General features: G+C 41.1%; 1 long non-coding RNA gene across 1 annotated transcript in view; it reads left to right on the top strand.

Moving 5' to 3' along the window:
- The first annotated feature begins 799 nt into the window (after window positions 1-799).
- LOC116578718 overlaps window positions 800-13,556 on the top strand; it is a 35,575-nt gene continuing 22,818 nt past the window's right edge. Inside the window, exon 1 of the long non-coding RNA XR_004281026.1 lies at window positions 800-1,255. This is a non-coding gene — a long non-coding RNA (uncharacterized LOC116578718). The remainder of the gene's footprint in view (window positions 1,256-13,556) is intronic.

Raw genomic sequence — 13,556 nt, 5'->3', positions numbered from 1 at the left:
GACTCCCGGGCACCTGGCGGGCGTCCCCGCGCCCAGGGCGGAGATCCGGCTCGGCAGGCCGGTGCGGACAGAGCGAGGCGCAACCCCGCGGAGGCTCAGGGGTCTCGGCCCGCAGGAAGTTGGTCCCTGAACGCCTGAGCTCCTGGCTGCTGCTCAGCACACCGGCCGCCTTCTTTCAGGGTCGCCCCCGCGAGGGTCGCATCTCAGGGACGACAGCCGCAGCTCCCAGCGGACGAGGAGGTGGGGGAGGGAGGCTGGCCCGGAGATTAGGGGAGAGGCCTGGAGGCCCCGGGCTGGGTCCGCCGCAGCCTCCACCACTCGCGGCTGGTGGGACACGCTCAGGCTGTGCCCGACAAGGCAGGAAACTTTCCGACCTGGTGGGGAAAACATCAAAACAAACGGCCGTCAGGCGCCGGTGCCCGCCCGCCTCAGCCCGCACCCCTTCAACCCGCCCCCCGCTAGTCCCCGCGACTGGCCACGACCTCGGCCGACCTCTCCGCGGACGAGCTGCGGGGATTTAGAACCCGGACGCCACAACCGGTCCAGCCTCCCTCGTTGCTGCCGCCGCCTCAGCTTACCTTGCCAGCGCCGGCCGCCATAGTGACTCTGACTGAAACCTACCCGGTGCACCGCCACGGGAACGCGCACCCTTCAAGGGCCCTCCTACCCCCTCTCCCGCGCCGTAGTCCGGGGTCGTCACGTGTTCGACGCCGTGGAGGCCATGATGGTCAAGGGCAAAAAAGAGGGCAAGCTAATTTTTAAGGAGCTCCAGACGCCATGTTAGTTAAGGGCTTGAAGCTTCAAACCGTGGGACAACCTTTACGACCATTTTGGTTAAGGGCAAGAGAAAATTTGACCTGTTGAAGGTTTTCCAAACAAAACGTGCCAACTTCCTACGTTACGGTCTTGGTAAGAAGACACCAACTTTTACTAAATTTTATTTACTTTACTTCTCACTGAAAATACCAATGAACGAAGAGAACAGACCCATCCGAAGGAGAGGTTCATTTGCAGTCATCTTAGCTGTGGGCAGCACAGTCCCCTAACTGCCGCCTTAGGTGTGACCAACCAGATTCCCACAAGTCTTGGGATTTGTGCATCAAAATTGAGACCTATCCTCCCCGTGCTAAAGTCTTCCGTGAATCCTGCCCAGGGTAAAACCCTCAGTCCCTGCATTCCATTTCGAATGACCCTTCCCAGGGGACCTATCACATCCTCCCCAGGACTCCAGTGCAGATTCTACCCCGGAAAGAATGTGAGTTCAGAAAGTTTAAAATCAAGTTGCTTCTAGAGAGAGGGCAAACAATTTTCAGTATTAAAAAAATGGGCGTATTGTCCCCAGGAGTCATTGGTCTATAGAAGGAAAGAATACAAAATCTAAACGAAATTTTCAAGAAACATAGTGGGAAGGAGTTTTATTCATTTAGAACCAATGATGGTTTCATTCTTCAAATTCCTTTCAGAACAGGCTCTACTACTGTGTGACCTTGGGCTTTTCTAATTTTCTAAACCCTTTCAAGTCTCCTTTTCTCATCTATAACTTGGAGATAATACATAACTCACTTTTATTGTGGGAATTCATTTCAGTACTTACATATAGGGTTTTCACCCTATCCTACCTGTCCTAAATTCTGTGCTGGGCCCTGGGGACACATACGTGAACAAAACCTCCATCCCTGGGTGCCTAGGTGGCTCAATGGGTTAAGCCTTGGGCTCAGGTCATGGTCTCAGGGTCTTGGGATCCAGCCCCACATCAGGCGCTCTGCTCAGCAGGGAGCCTGCTTCCCCCTCATCCCCCGCCCCCACCTCTCTGCCTACTTGTGATCTCTCTGTCAAATAAATAAATAAATAATCTTGGGGGGGGGGCAATTCAATAGTTAAACAAAAACAAACCAAAAAACCCTCCATCCCTGCCCTCTGAAAGCAATACCTCGATATTGTGGGATGCGGTAACAAACATAGACAGAGGGCTAAGATGGAAGCAAGCACTGAGTACTGAAGATGACAGGGACAGTACTTCTGCAGGAGGTAACTAACTGAACTGAAGGAATGAAAGTAGGAAAACCACAACAAATGAGGTATTTGCTGAATGACTTCTTAAATTTCCAGGAAGAAAGAATAGCAAAAAAGGAACAAAACTATTTCAAACAGTGGACCAATGTGCCTGGCACATAATAGTGACAATAAATTATTTGATGCATGAATGAAAATTACATACTGTTACTCATTACTACAGGATAAAGTAGAACTGGCACAGTGAGTGTGGACCGAAGAATATGCGTTAGATTATAAAGACCTTGTATATTTGTGTACTTTCCTAGGACTCTTCACTAACTCAGCAAATATGTATTTAACTACTACTGTGTTCCAGATACTTTATTCCTGAAAAAAAAAAAAAGATATGTTGAAAAGTTTTAATATAAGAAGATGAAAAGTTTTCATTTACTTTTAGGCTTATGTGGAATAAAGTAACACAGGTCCCTCCACAAATCCTTAATGAGTTCTGTGAATGAATTCATAAGTTATTTGTGCATACTTTCATTTGTTCATTCTATAAATATTTAATTGAATGCCAACTGGGAAACAGCTCCTTTGAAAAGTCCTGCAACAATGAAAAAACCCCGACTCCCTCAAGCTGCTCACAATTTAGTTGATGACACAGTAAGATACTTGCCCTTATGAGTATAACAAGAGTAACAGGAGCAAGGCAGAGTAGTTTATTTTTTAAATTTTAATTCCAGTATAGTTAACATAGATTGTTATATTAGTTTTAGGTGTACAATATAGTGATTCAATAATTCTATATGTTATTCAGTGCTCATTGAGATAAGTGTATTCCTAATCCCCTTCACCTATTGCACCCATCCCCCTTTTGGTTCTTTATAGTTAAGAGTCTGTTTTTTAGTTTGTCTCTTTTTTTTTTTTACTTTATTTGTTTTATTAAATTCCACATGTGTGTGAAATATATGATATTTGTCTTTCTCTGACATTTTGCTCCGCATTATACTCTCTAGATTCATCCATGTTTTTGCAAATGGCAAGATTTCATTCTTTTTATGGCTGAATAATATTCCAGTGTGTGTGTGTGTGTGTGTGTGTGTGTGTGTGTGTGTGTGTGTATGTCTTCTTTATCCATTCATCAGTCAGTGGATACTTTGGCTGCTTTCATAATTTGGCTATTGTAAATAATTCTGCAATAAACATAGGGGTGCATATATCCCTTTGAATTAGTGTTTTCATATTCTTTTGGTAAATACTATTGGTATATCCCAGTAGTAGGATTACTGGATTGTAGGGTAATTCTATTTTAACTTTTTGAAGAATACCCATTCTGTTTTCCACAATGGCTGCACCAGTTTGTATTCCTATCAGTAGTGTACAAGGATTCCTTTCTCTCCTCATCCTGGCCAACACTTGTTTCTAGTGTTTTTTATTTTAGCCATTCTGACAAGTATGAGGTGATATTTCATTGTGGTTTCAATTTGCATTTCCCTGATGATGAGTGATACTGAGCATCTTTTCATGTCCATTGGCCATCTGTATATCTTTTTTGTAAAAATGTCTGTTCCTGTCTTCTGCCCGTTTTTTAAATTGGATTATTTGTGTTTGTGGTGTTGAGTTGTATAAGTCCTTTATATATTTTAAATACTAATCTTTTATCAGATATGTCATTTGCAAATCTTTTCTCTCATTCAGTAGGTTGTCTTTTAGTTTTGTTGATTGTTTCCTTTGCTGTACAGAAGCTTTTTATTCTGATGTGGCCCCAATAGTTTATGTTTGCTTTTGTCGCCCTTGCCTCAGGAGACATATGTAGAGTAATGTTGCTATGGCTGATGTTGGGGAAATTAATGCCTGTTCTTTCTTTTAGGATTTTTATGAGTTCAGGTCTCACATTTCGGTCCTTTATCCATTTTTGAGGTTTTTCTTTTTGTTTTTGTTTTTTTTTAATGCTGTAAGAGAGTGGTCCAATTTCATTCTTTTGGTATGGAAACTGGCTGTCCAGTTTTCCAACAGCATTTTTTGAAGAGACTGTCTTTTCCCTATTGCATATTCTTGCCTCCTTTGTTGAAGATTAATTGACCATATAACAGCATGCAGCAGATTAAACTGAGACTTGAAAAATGAGTAGGAGTAGGGCAGCTACTCTGGTAGTAGTGAGATAATGAAATTTTAGGCCAAGAAAACATCATAAACAAAGACCCAGAAACTTGAGAGGACAGGACTTTATGGGAATTACATGTAGGCCTATATTACTGAAGCATAGGGGTGGGAGTTGGTCAAGGAGAGGCTCACAGAAGTGGGTTTCAATTGCTGAAGGACTGGAGGCCAAAACAAAGGACTTCAGAACACTTTCATCTTTCTCCTAAGTTAGAGTAATGAAAATCAAGGTTTCTGAATCAGACCTTGCATCATCATTTACCAGCACTGTAAACCATAAATTATTTAGCTCCTCTAACTCTGTTTTCTTATTTGAAAAAAAGCAGATAATAACTCACAGAGTTTTGGGACGCCTGGGTGGCTCGTTTAGTTAAGTGTCTGCCTTCAGCTCAGGTCATGATCCCAGGGTCCTTGGATTGAGTCCCACGTTTTGCTCCTTGCTCGGCAGGGAACCTGCCTCTCCCTCTGCCTTTGCGGCCCCCCCCTGCTTGTGCTTTCTCTCTCTCAAATAATTAAATAAAATCTTAAAATGAAGGAAAAAAAAAAAACCTCACAGAGTTTTGTTAGGCTCAAGTAAGATAATGCAAGACAAAGTGCCATCATTCCATGATGTCTTGAAATTAGTAGATATTTATACAATGTTATTTTTTTTATTCTTACTACTAGCCTTTCCATACAGTAAGGAGCAAGTTGTATTATCCTAATTCATATATGGAGAAACTTGTTCATAAATGTAGAAATAAAAAGTATCTCCTTAAGTTCTACTACAGTATCTCTTTAATATTAAACAAACAGAAGAGGGTTTTTGTTTTGTTTTGTTTTTTCTGTTAGAAAAGCTGGGATGCTGTAACCTGGAAGGGTAAAGAATCCTACCAAGATATGCAGGGTGCAAGAAATGCCAAAATGACATTGAAGACATTCTTCACCCACTGGTATTCAGCAGGCACAGAAAAGTCTTAAATTAAGAAATCTCATACATGAGATATTTTGAATTCTAAGCCATGTGGGTGTTCCTCTCTTGGATTCTGTATCCATACAAGATTTTAATTAAATAAAAAATAGGTCATGTTTTGGGGTGCCTGACTGGCTCAGTCAGTAGAGCATGCTAATGCTACTCTTGATCTCAGGGTTGTGAGTTCAAGCCCCATGTTGGGTATGGAGCCTACATAAAATATATATGTCATGTTTTGAGAAATTTGGAATAGTAGTATTTTCCAATGTTGTAGCTTTCTCTCCTTTTTAAAATTTTTACCTTTTTAATAGATCGATAACTATTACCACTGCTATGATCCATGATCCATGATAGTTTTCCATCTTAGAAAAGCAAAGACAAAATTGTAAAATCATTACCCCAGTACCATGAAAGATAGGCCATTATTAGCATTTCAGACGTGTAGGAGACAACTCTGTAAATTCACTTAATATACAACCCCCCAAGTGCTAATGATCTAATTAGACTTTAACCAATGACACATGATATAATGAATTATGGAAAATTTGCATAACTAAAAAAAGAAAATTTGCATAACTGCTTAAACAGAGTATCTAGATTGCAAATATCAGTAGACAAACTAATTAAAGAGGACCCTTGGAGTAGTCAAAAATTAAAATTGAGAGTATATAATATATTTTATGGTACACAATGGGTTATTAAAACTAAAATTTCATCCTCTTTTCAATAAGGAAAGCTCTCCTCATTAGGGAGATGCTAATGAATGGAAATACCCTGTCATTTCCCAGGTGTCCGGGGTGGAGTGGCCCAGACATTCCAAAGGTACTGCTCATCTGTTTTTGGTTTCTTGGTTCTTCAGGAAATAGAAGAAAAATAATTTCCTAATGACAAATAAAGGCTTTTATTTGTCATTTAGCAATCTTTTTCTGAGAATATAAATAGAGAGAATCAGATTAACTCTCGAAAGGCTCATGGACCACTTATCCAGCTTCCTAATTTGGCAGGCAAGGAAACTGGGGCTCAGAAAAGAGACTTTTATTGGATGTGTATTTACCATGTGGTAAGGCATTTTCCTCAGGACATCTTTGTGCACCATTAATCCCATTTTATAAATAGGGAAACTGAGGCTCAAAAAGATTAAATGACTGAAATAATTAATTAAATAAATGAATTAAAAGACGAAATGCTAAGTGTAAAGTACATGCTGGGTTTTTTTTTTCTTTTTACAATATCCTTACTTACTTTTTGGATTGATAAAATACATATTCATTGCATATATTCAAATAAGCAAAGTAAGGAAAATAAAAGTCCTCTCTAGCTTCATCACATATCCTCAGTCTAAAGCCAAATACTGTTAACAGTTTGTTAACTATATCTTTCCAGATATTTTTCTAAGCCACAGAACACATGCTCCCCTCCTTTTTTAGAGAGAGAGAGAAAGTAAGCGCCCAAGTTGGGGTGGAAGGGCACAGGGAGAGGGACGATGCCAAGCAGGCTTCAAACCCAGCGCGGAGCCTGAGGTGGGGCTCAATCTCATTAACCTGAGATCATAACCTGACCCAAAATGGAGTTAGACATTTAACTCATGGAACCACCCAGGAGCCCCTGCATGCCCTTTTAAGAGTACCATATAATAAGAGTGAGATGGAGCCCCGCATCGGTGGTGGGCGTGGAGCCTGCTTAAGATTCTCTCTCTCCCTTCCTCTCCTTCTGAACCCCCACCCCCCCCCATTCGTGCTCTGTGTTTCTCTCTAGAAGAAATAAAATCTTAGGGACTCCTGGTGGAGTCAGTTAAGAATCTGGCTTCACTCAGGTCATGATCACAGGGTTCTGGGGTCAGATCCTGCATCTGGCTCCTTGGTCCTTGCTCAGCGAGAAGCCTGCTTCACCCTCTGTCTGCCACTCACCCTGCCCCCCCCGCCCCCCCCGCCGCTTGATCAGTCTTTCTCTCTGGCTCTCTGACAAATAAATATAATTTTTTAAAAAGAAAATCTTCTTTTTTATTTTTTAAAAAATGTTATTTATTTATTTGAAGCAGAGAGAAAGACCACAAGTAGGCGGGGGGGTGGGCAGGCTCCCAGCTGAGCAAGGAGTCCGATATGTGGCTGATCCCAGGACCCTGAGATCACGACCGAAGGCAGAGGCTTAACCCACTGAGACACCAGGTGACCCAAAAGAAATAAAATCTTAAGAAAAGAAAAAAAGGAAATGGGAATATCAATATTAGGAGCCATATTCCTAAAGGTAATAAACACTTTAAATCAATAGTAAAAAGTCTGTATGGGAGGGGGTGGGGGAAGGAAGGAAAGAAATTGTTGATTTTGTCAGTCTGTGTAAGTCCCCTTTTGATTACTCGAAGTGTTCTCTTGCTTTTTATTATCAATTTAAGATGTTACTGCAGGGGAGGTGGTGTGCCTCGATGGTACAGTTGGTTAAAGTGACTGACTCTTGGTTTTGGCTCAGGTCATGATCTCAGGGTGGTGAGATCCAGCCGGCTCCTCAGTGGGCTCTAGGGTCAGTATAGAGTCTGCTTAAGACTCTCTCTCCCTCTCCTTCTGCCCCTCTCCCTCTAACATAAATAAATAAACCTTTTTTTTTTTTTAAGATTTTATTTTTTGACAGAGACACAGTGAGAGAGGGAACATGAGCATGGGGAATGGGAGAGGGAGAGAAGCAGGCTTCCCGAAGAGCGGGGAGCCCAATGTGGGGCTCAATCCCAGGACTCTGGGATCAGGACCCAAGCCAAAGGCAGATGCCTAACAACTGAGCCACCCAGGCACCCCTAAATAAATAAATCTTAAAAAAAAAAAAAAAGAGAGAGAGAGAGAGATTGAGAATGTTATTTGGAATGCAACAAATCCTTAAGAATAAAAGGGATGGGTCAGAAAGCCACATAAGTTATTTTTTTTACTTTTATTGGTATATTTGGGTTTGTTTTTAAATAGCTTAGTTACCAATTAAAATATCAAAGATTGTTTATAGGGGTGCCTGGGTGGCTCAGTGGGTTAAAGCCTCTGCCTATAGCTCAGGTCATGATCTCAGGGTCCTGGGATCGAGCCCCACGTCGTTAGGCTCTCTGCTCGGCAGGGAGCCTGCTTCCTCCTCTCTCTCTCTGCCTACTCCTGATCTCTCTGTCAAATAAATAAATAAAATCTTTAAAAAAAAAAAAAACAACCAAGATTGTTTATAGTGGTGTTTTTGTTCATCTGGTGATTTTTTAAAAAAATAAGAATTGGGGCGCCTGGGTGGCTCAGTGGGTGAAAGCCTCTGCCTTCAGCTCAGGTCATGATCCCAGAGTCCTAGGATCGAGCCCCACATCGCGCTCTCTGCTTAGCAGGGAGCCTGCTTCCTCCTCTCTCTCTCTCTGCCTGCCTCTCTGCCTACTTGTGATCTCTGTCTGTCAAATAAGTAAATAAAATCTTTTAACAAAAATATGACTTCTGAATCATCATTTTTTAATAAAATTGTTTGTGTTTCCTTTTAATAAGTTTCATTAGAGCTTTTGTTTCAGACAAATGCATTGTTCCTACTACTGTACAACAGATAATGATCAACAGTATCTTACCAAATTGTCGTAATTTGGGGGATTGATAGATTCTTCAGAGACCTTTGGTCATAAGCAGCCCTGAGAAGACTGTTTGAAATGGAGTGAAGAGACCCAGGCAGTAAGAGGAGTCTAGAGTGCTAGAGTGCCTGCTCCTCCTCCACCCCCGTTCCCACCAAGCATGCCCACATCTTTGCAGTCTGCTGAGCTTTGTGCAGGGCTAATTTCATGGGTGTGTGACCTTACACAGGGACTGCACTTAGAAGGACTCCGCTGCTTGAAGTTCTTAATACTTTTTTTTTTTTTTTAAACAAAGAGGACCCTCGTTTTCCCCTTTCACTAGGTCCTTCAAATTATGGAGCTGGTCCTGCCCCCAGTCTCCTCTCTACAAGGCTAGCATGCTGACTAGCACAACACATGAAATGCTATAAGAGAAATTAGTGAAGAAGCATCCCTATAGAAATGAGTGAGACCTTTTTAAGTGAAACCAGACAGGTCCATTTCCCCATTTCCTGAAATTTAACTATATAACTTGGTATCAGTGGTGAAGATGGTTGCAGAGGAAAGCTTGCCTTGATTTTATAATTTATCCTCTCACTCTAGATTAGATTCTGAATTTATTCTTGGAAATGATAATGAGAATAATACAGAATCAATATAGAATCTCTGCCCATTAAATGTTGTACTTTATTATAACTTTTTATTACAGAAAGTTTCAAATGTACAGGAAAATTGAAATAAAATTACAATGAACACACATATATACCCCTCCTTGATTCAAAGTTGTTACCATTTAGTCAAATATGCCTTATTTATCTGTTTTTCTCAACTTTTTGACAATAAGTTGCAAACACCAATACACTTTACTCCAAAATGCATACTGATCTCAGCATGCATTTCCTAACAATACAGACATTATCCTAAATAATCACAATATATGAAATTGGGGTTTTTTAATTATCTTATTTTTAATGTAGAAAACATAAGCATAAAGAAAAGCCACCCATAATTCCAGAGCCCAGAGATAACCCCTATAAACAGTTTGGTGCTACCCAAAAAAAATGGCATCATCTTATAGCCATTGCTTTGTCCACATAGAATGATGCACCACTCCTTTTTTTCACCCTTCACAAGAACATTTTTCATGCTTTTTGTGGTAGGCAGTATAATGGTCCTTCAAAGATATCCATGCCCTAATCCCCAGAATTTAGTATGTTCAGGACATGGCATAGGACACTTTGCAGGTATGTTTAAGGGTACAAAACTTGAGCTGGGGAGATTATGCTGGATTATCTGGGTGGATCTACTTTTAATCATGTGAGTCCTTAGAATTAGAAGAGGGAGGCAAAGAGTAGGTCAGAGAGATGTGATGTGAGGACTCACCCTCTTGCTGACTTTGAAGATGGAGGAAGGGGGGCCATGAAGTAAGGAATGAAGGAAGCCTCAAGAAGCTGGGAAAAGGCTAGGAAACTGATACTTTCCTAGAGCTTCCAGAAGGGAACTCAGTTCTGCCAACACTGCAATTTTAGCCTAGGGAGACCCAGTTGGAATTCTGACCTACAGAATTTTAAGATAATAACTTTGTGTTGTTTTAAGCGACTGAATGTATGGTAATTCATTATAGCATCAATAGAAAATGAATATACTTCCCCATTTGTATTTGCCTTTGAAATAATAATCTTTTATTATTTAGGAAATTTTTGTCTGAGTGATTTTCCTCTTCCATTTGGCTTTGAAAATGATAATGATTAATGCAATGGAAAAAATAAAGACAGGACCCCTTGGTTTTGCTCTGAGAGGACAACTAGATCTCCTATGGTGTTTCTCATGAGGGCTGGACTGGTACATTTACAGACTAATGTAAAAGGCGGAGAGATTTCTCTATAGTCCTAAGAAGTTCATTTGGAGGGGTACCTGGCTGGCTCAATTGGTAGAGCATGGAACTCTTGATCTCAGGCTTGTGAACATGTTGTTATAGAGTTTACTTAAAAAATTCCTTTTCACTTGGAACTGACTTGTTTTGAGGAAAATAGTTTACTCTTAATCTCTTTCACGGATCTTTGTACTTGCCTTCCATAGCACTTGTAACAATTTGTAAGGGGATACGAGCCTAACATCTTCACGAGTGTTTGCTTTCCCTCTGGACTGTAAGCATTTTAAGAGTAAGGAGCCTGTCAGATTTTGCTTTCTGTTTTTTTTCAGCATCTAGCGCAGTGGCTGGCACAAAAGAAACAAAGATATTTGTGAAATGATTGGCTCTTTGGCTTGGAAAGATCTGGTTCTTGAGTAGCTAATGTGAAGCTAAACTGCTCTGCATAATAGTATTTAAAATAATGTTAAATTATATATAACATTAAAATAACTCTTTTTTTTTTTAAGAAAAAAAAAAAAGCTGTGTTTCAGCATGAACTTGGGAACCTCTTTGCCAATGATTACGCTTTTATGGAGATTTCTTTCCTGGATGCAGATTCAGACTGCACTGTCTGAGTGTCTTTCTGGAGACATCGATGTGTTCTTGTATACGTGTGAGTTCCTTCCAAAAGTCCTCTGAGGAGGTCAGGAACAGACTGTCAGGCAAGACAAACAGTGGTGTCTTCACTTCCGGCTGGCAGCAGGCCCTAGAGTCCATCAGGCAGGGAGCCTGCCCTGGGCTACTGTGCTCAAGTCAGATTGTATTTCACCACGCTGAACACCCAGGTGGAGCAGTCTGGGGGCAGTGGAGTTAAAATAACTGCTAAGTGGGGTCCCCTTGCTAGAGACATTTCTAAGAGCCACAGCTAACAGAAAGGTTGCTCTGTTTTTCCAGGAACAGTCACTTCCGCGGGGGTGAAAGTGGAGCGTCATTAGTGAGACTGAACAGCAGTGGGATGAGCCTGGAAAGTACTTCCATGCTAGGCTTTAAGGAAGGAAGGGTGTACCCGGGCACCACTTTTTTTTTTTTTTTTTTTTTTTTTTTTTTTTAATATACAACCTACGTCACTGTTCTGTTTGGGCAAGTAAAAACACTTTTTTTTTTCTTTCCTAGTCAGCTGTTACTGGTTAGGCAGGCAACAGAAACTAACCCTGGCCAACCTAAGCCTGTAGAAATTATTGGAAAGACGTGGGAGAAGCTCAGAGAATGGAACGAAATGCTAAAGAAGCAAATCTCAGGAAGGATGGGAAGCAAAGTTAATCAGCAACAAGAGCCAATAAGGCAGCCTATCCTTAGGAGGCCTCTTCAACACCAACTTCAGGAGAAATCAACTCGCCCTCTTTCATTCCTTGAGTTCCTCTCCTTGAGATTCAAATGCCACAGAGACCCCTGATCCAGGTTGGGTTACAACCCCATCTCATGGCCAGAAGGGAGGGGGACTTTGAAGGACCATCCAACTAACTCTGTATCCAATGAAAGAGGGATGGTTTTCCAAAGCTGTTGTCAGGAGAAGAGGAGGGATTTCTGGGCAGGCAAAAGTTCTTGATGTCGACTTACCAGTTTATTCACTGAGTGTGCATTCAGGAAAATTAGTCTTCTCTTTGAGCCCCTTAGCAAAGAGGTTTAGCTGCCTATGGAATCCAGGCCAATTCCATATTGGAATTGGAATCCAGGCCAATGATTCCTAATGGCTTGTAGAGTGGAAAGAGCCAGAAGAGATGGTGTCATCCCAGATACTGGCAATGTGACCTTGGCTGACTCATTTGCCAATTTTGGGTTTTCCCATGTAAAATAAAGTAGACCCCTTTAGGTTCCTTATACTCATAGATGGGAGTAGCCAGGTTAATCCTTCTCCCCAAAAAATCAGTGGGATACCCTTGTTTTCAGGAAACACACACTGGAGTATTAAGGGGTAAAGGAGCAGTATGTATGCAACCTACTCTTTTATTATTATTATTATTAACATATAATGTATTATTAGCCCCAGGGGTACAGGTCTGTGAATTGCCAGGTTATGCAAACTACCCTTAGATAATTCAGGAAAAAACCCACATATATAGAGAGAGAGAGACAGAGAGAGAGACAGAGAGAGAGAAGAATGTGACCAAAGTTATTAAAAGTAATGGATTTGAAGGGTGCCTAGGTGGCTCACTTGGTTAAGCATCTGCCTTCAGCTCAGTTTGTGATCCTAGCCAGGGTTCTGGGATCGATCCCTGCATCTGGCTCCCTGCTCATGGGGGAGTCTGCTTCTCCCTCTCCCTCTGTGTCTCCACTGTTTACGCTCTCTCTCACAGGCACACTCTCTCTCTCTCAAATAAATACATAAAATCTTTTTTTAAAGTAATGAATTTGAATAAAATGGGAGTTCTTTGTGCTAGTCTTAAAACTTTTCTCTAACTGTAATTATTTCAAAATGAAGTTAAAACAAAAGTCAATAGGGAGGGCAAAAGGAAATCTGCTCCTCCACTTGCATATCCAAAGGACTTTTGATGAATTATTTGTATGACAAATGAATATTTGTATGTCCATACTGCTAGATCCAAACTCTCTAGGGGAAGTTGTTAGTGCCAAGGCATGAATTCTACAGGGAGTTCCCACTGTTAGTGGGACAAAGCTCCACTGTGGGCCTGGAAGACACTGGGTAAAATCTATCTATTTACTCCTCCTGAGGAGTCTCACTAAGTGGGTAGGGATTTCCTGTCGGTTTTTATGCTTTTCTGTGTTTCAACAGTTGTTTGGGGGAACATATTTCAGACGCAGCATATCTTTAATGCTTTGTTCTTTTAATGCTCATTATAACCCAACAAATGTCTCTACTAAGCATTTATCAATGTTATTTGAAGCCAAATATTACTACCTTCACCCAGTCATTTTTTTTAATTTTTTAAATTTTATTTTGAGTGATCTCCATGCCCAACATGGGACTTCCACTCATGACCTTGAGATCAAGAGTCTCAGGCTTTACTGACTGAGCCAGCCAGGCACCCCAC

This window comes from Mustela erminea, chromosome 1 (genome assembly GCF_009829155.1).
Source record: "Mustela erminea isolate mMusErm1 chromosome 1, mMusErm1.Pri, whole genome shotgun sequence".
In the NCBI taxonomy this organism is placed as follows: domain Eukaryota; kingdom Metazoa; phylum Chordata; class Mammalia; order Carnivora; family Mustelidae; genus Mustela; species Mustela erminea.
The sequence above is the reverse complement of the archived record's forward strand: the minus strand, read 5'-3'. Positions and strand labels throughout refer to the sequence as shown.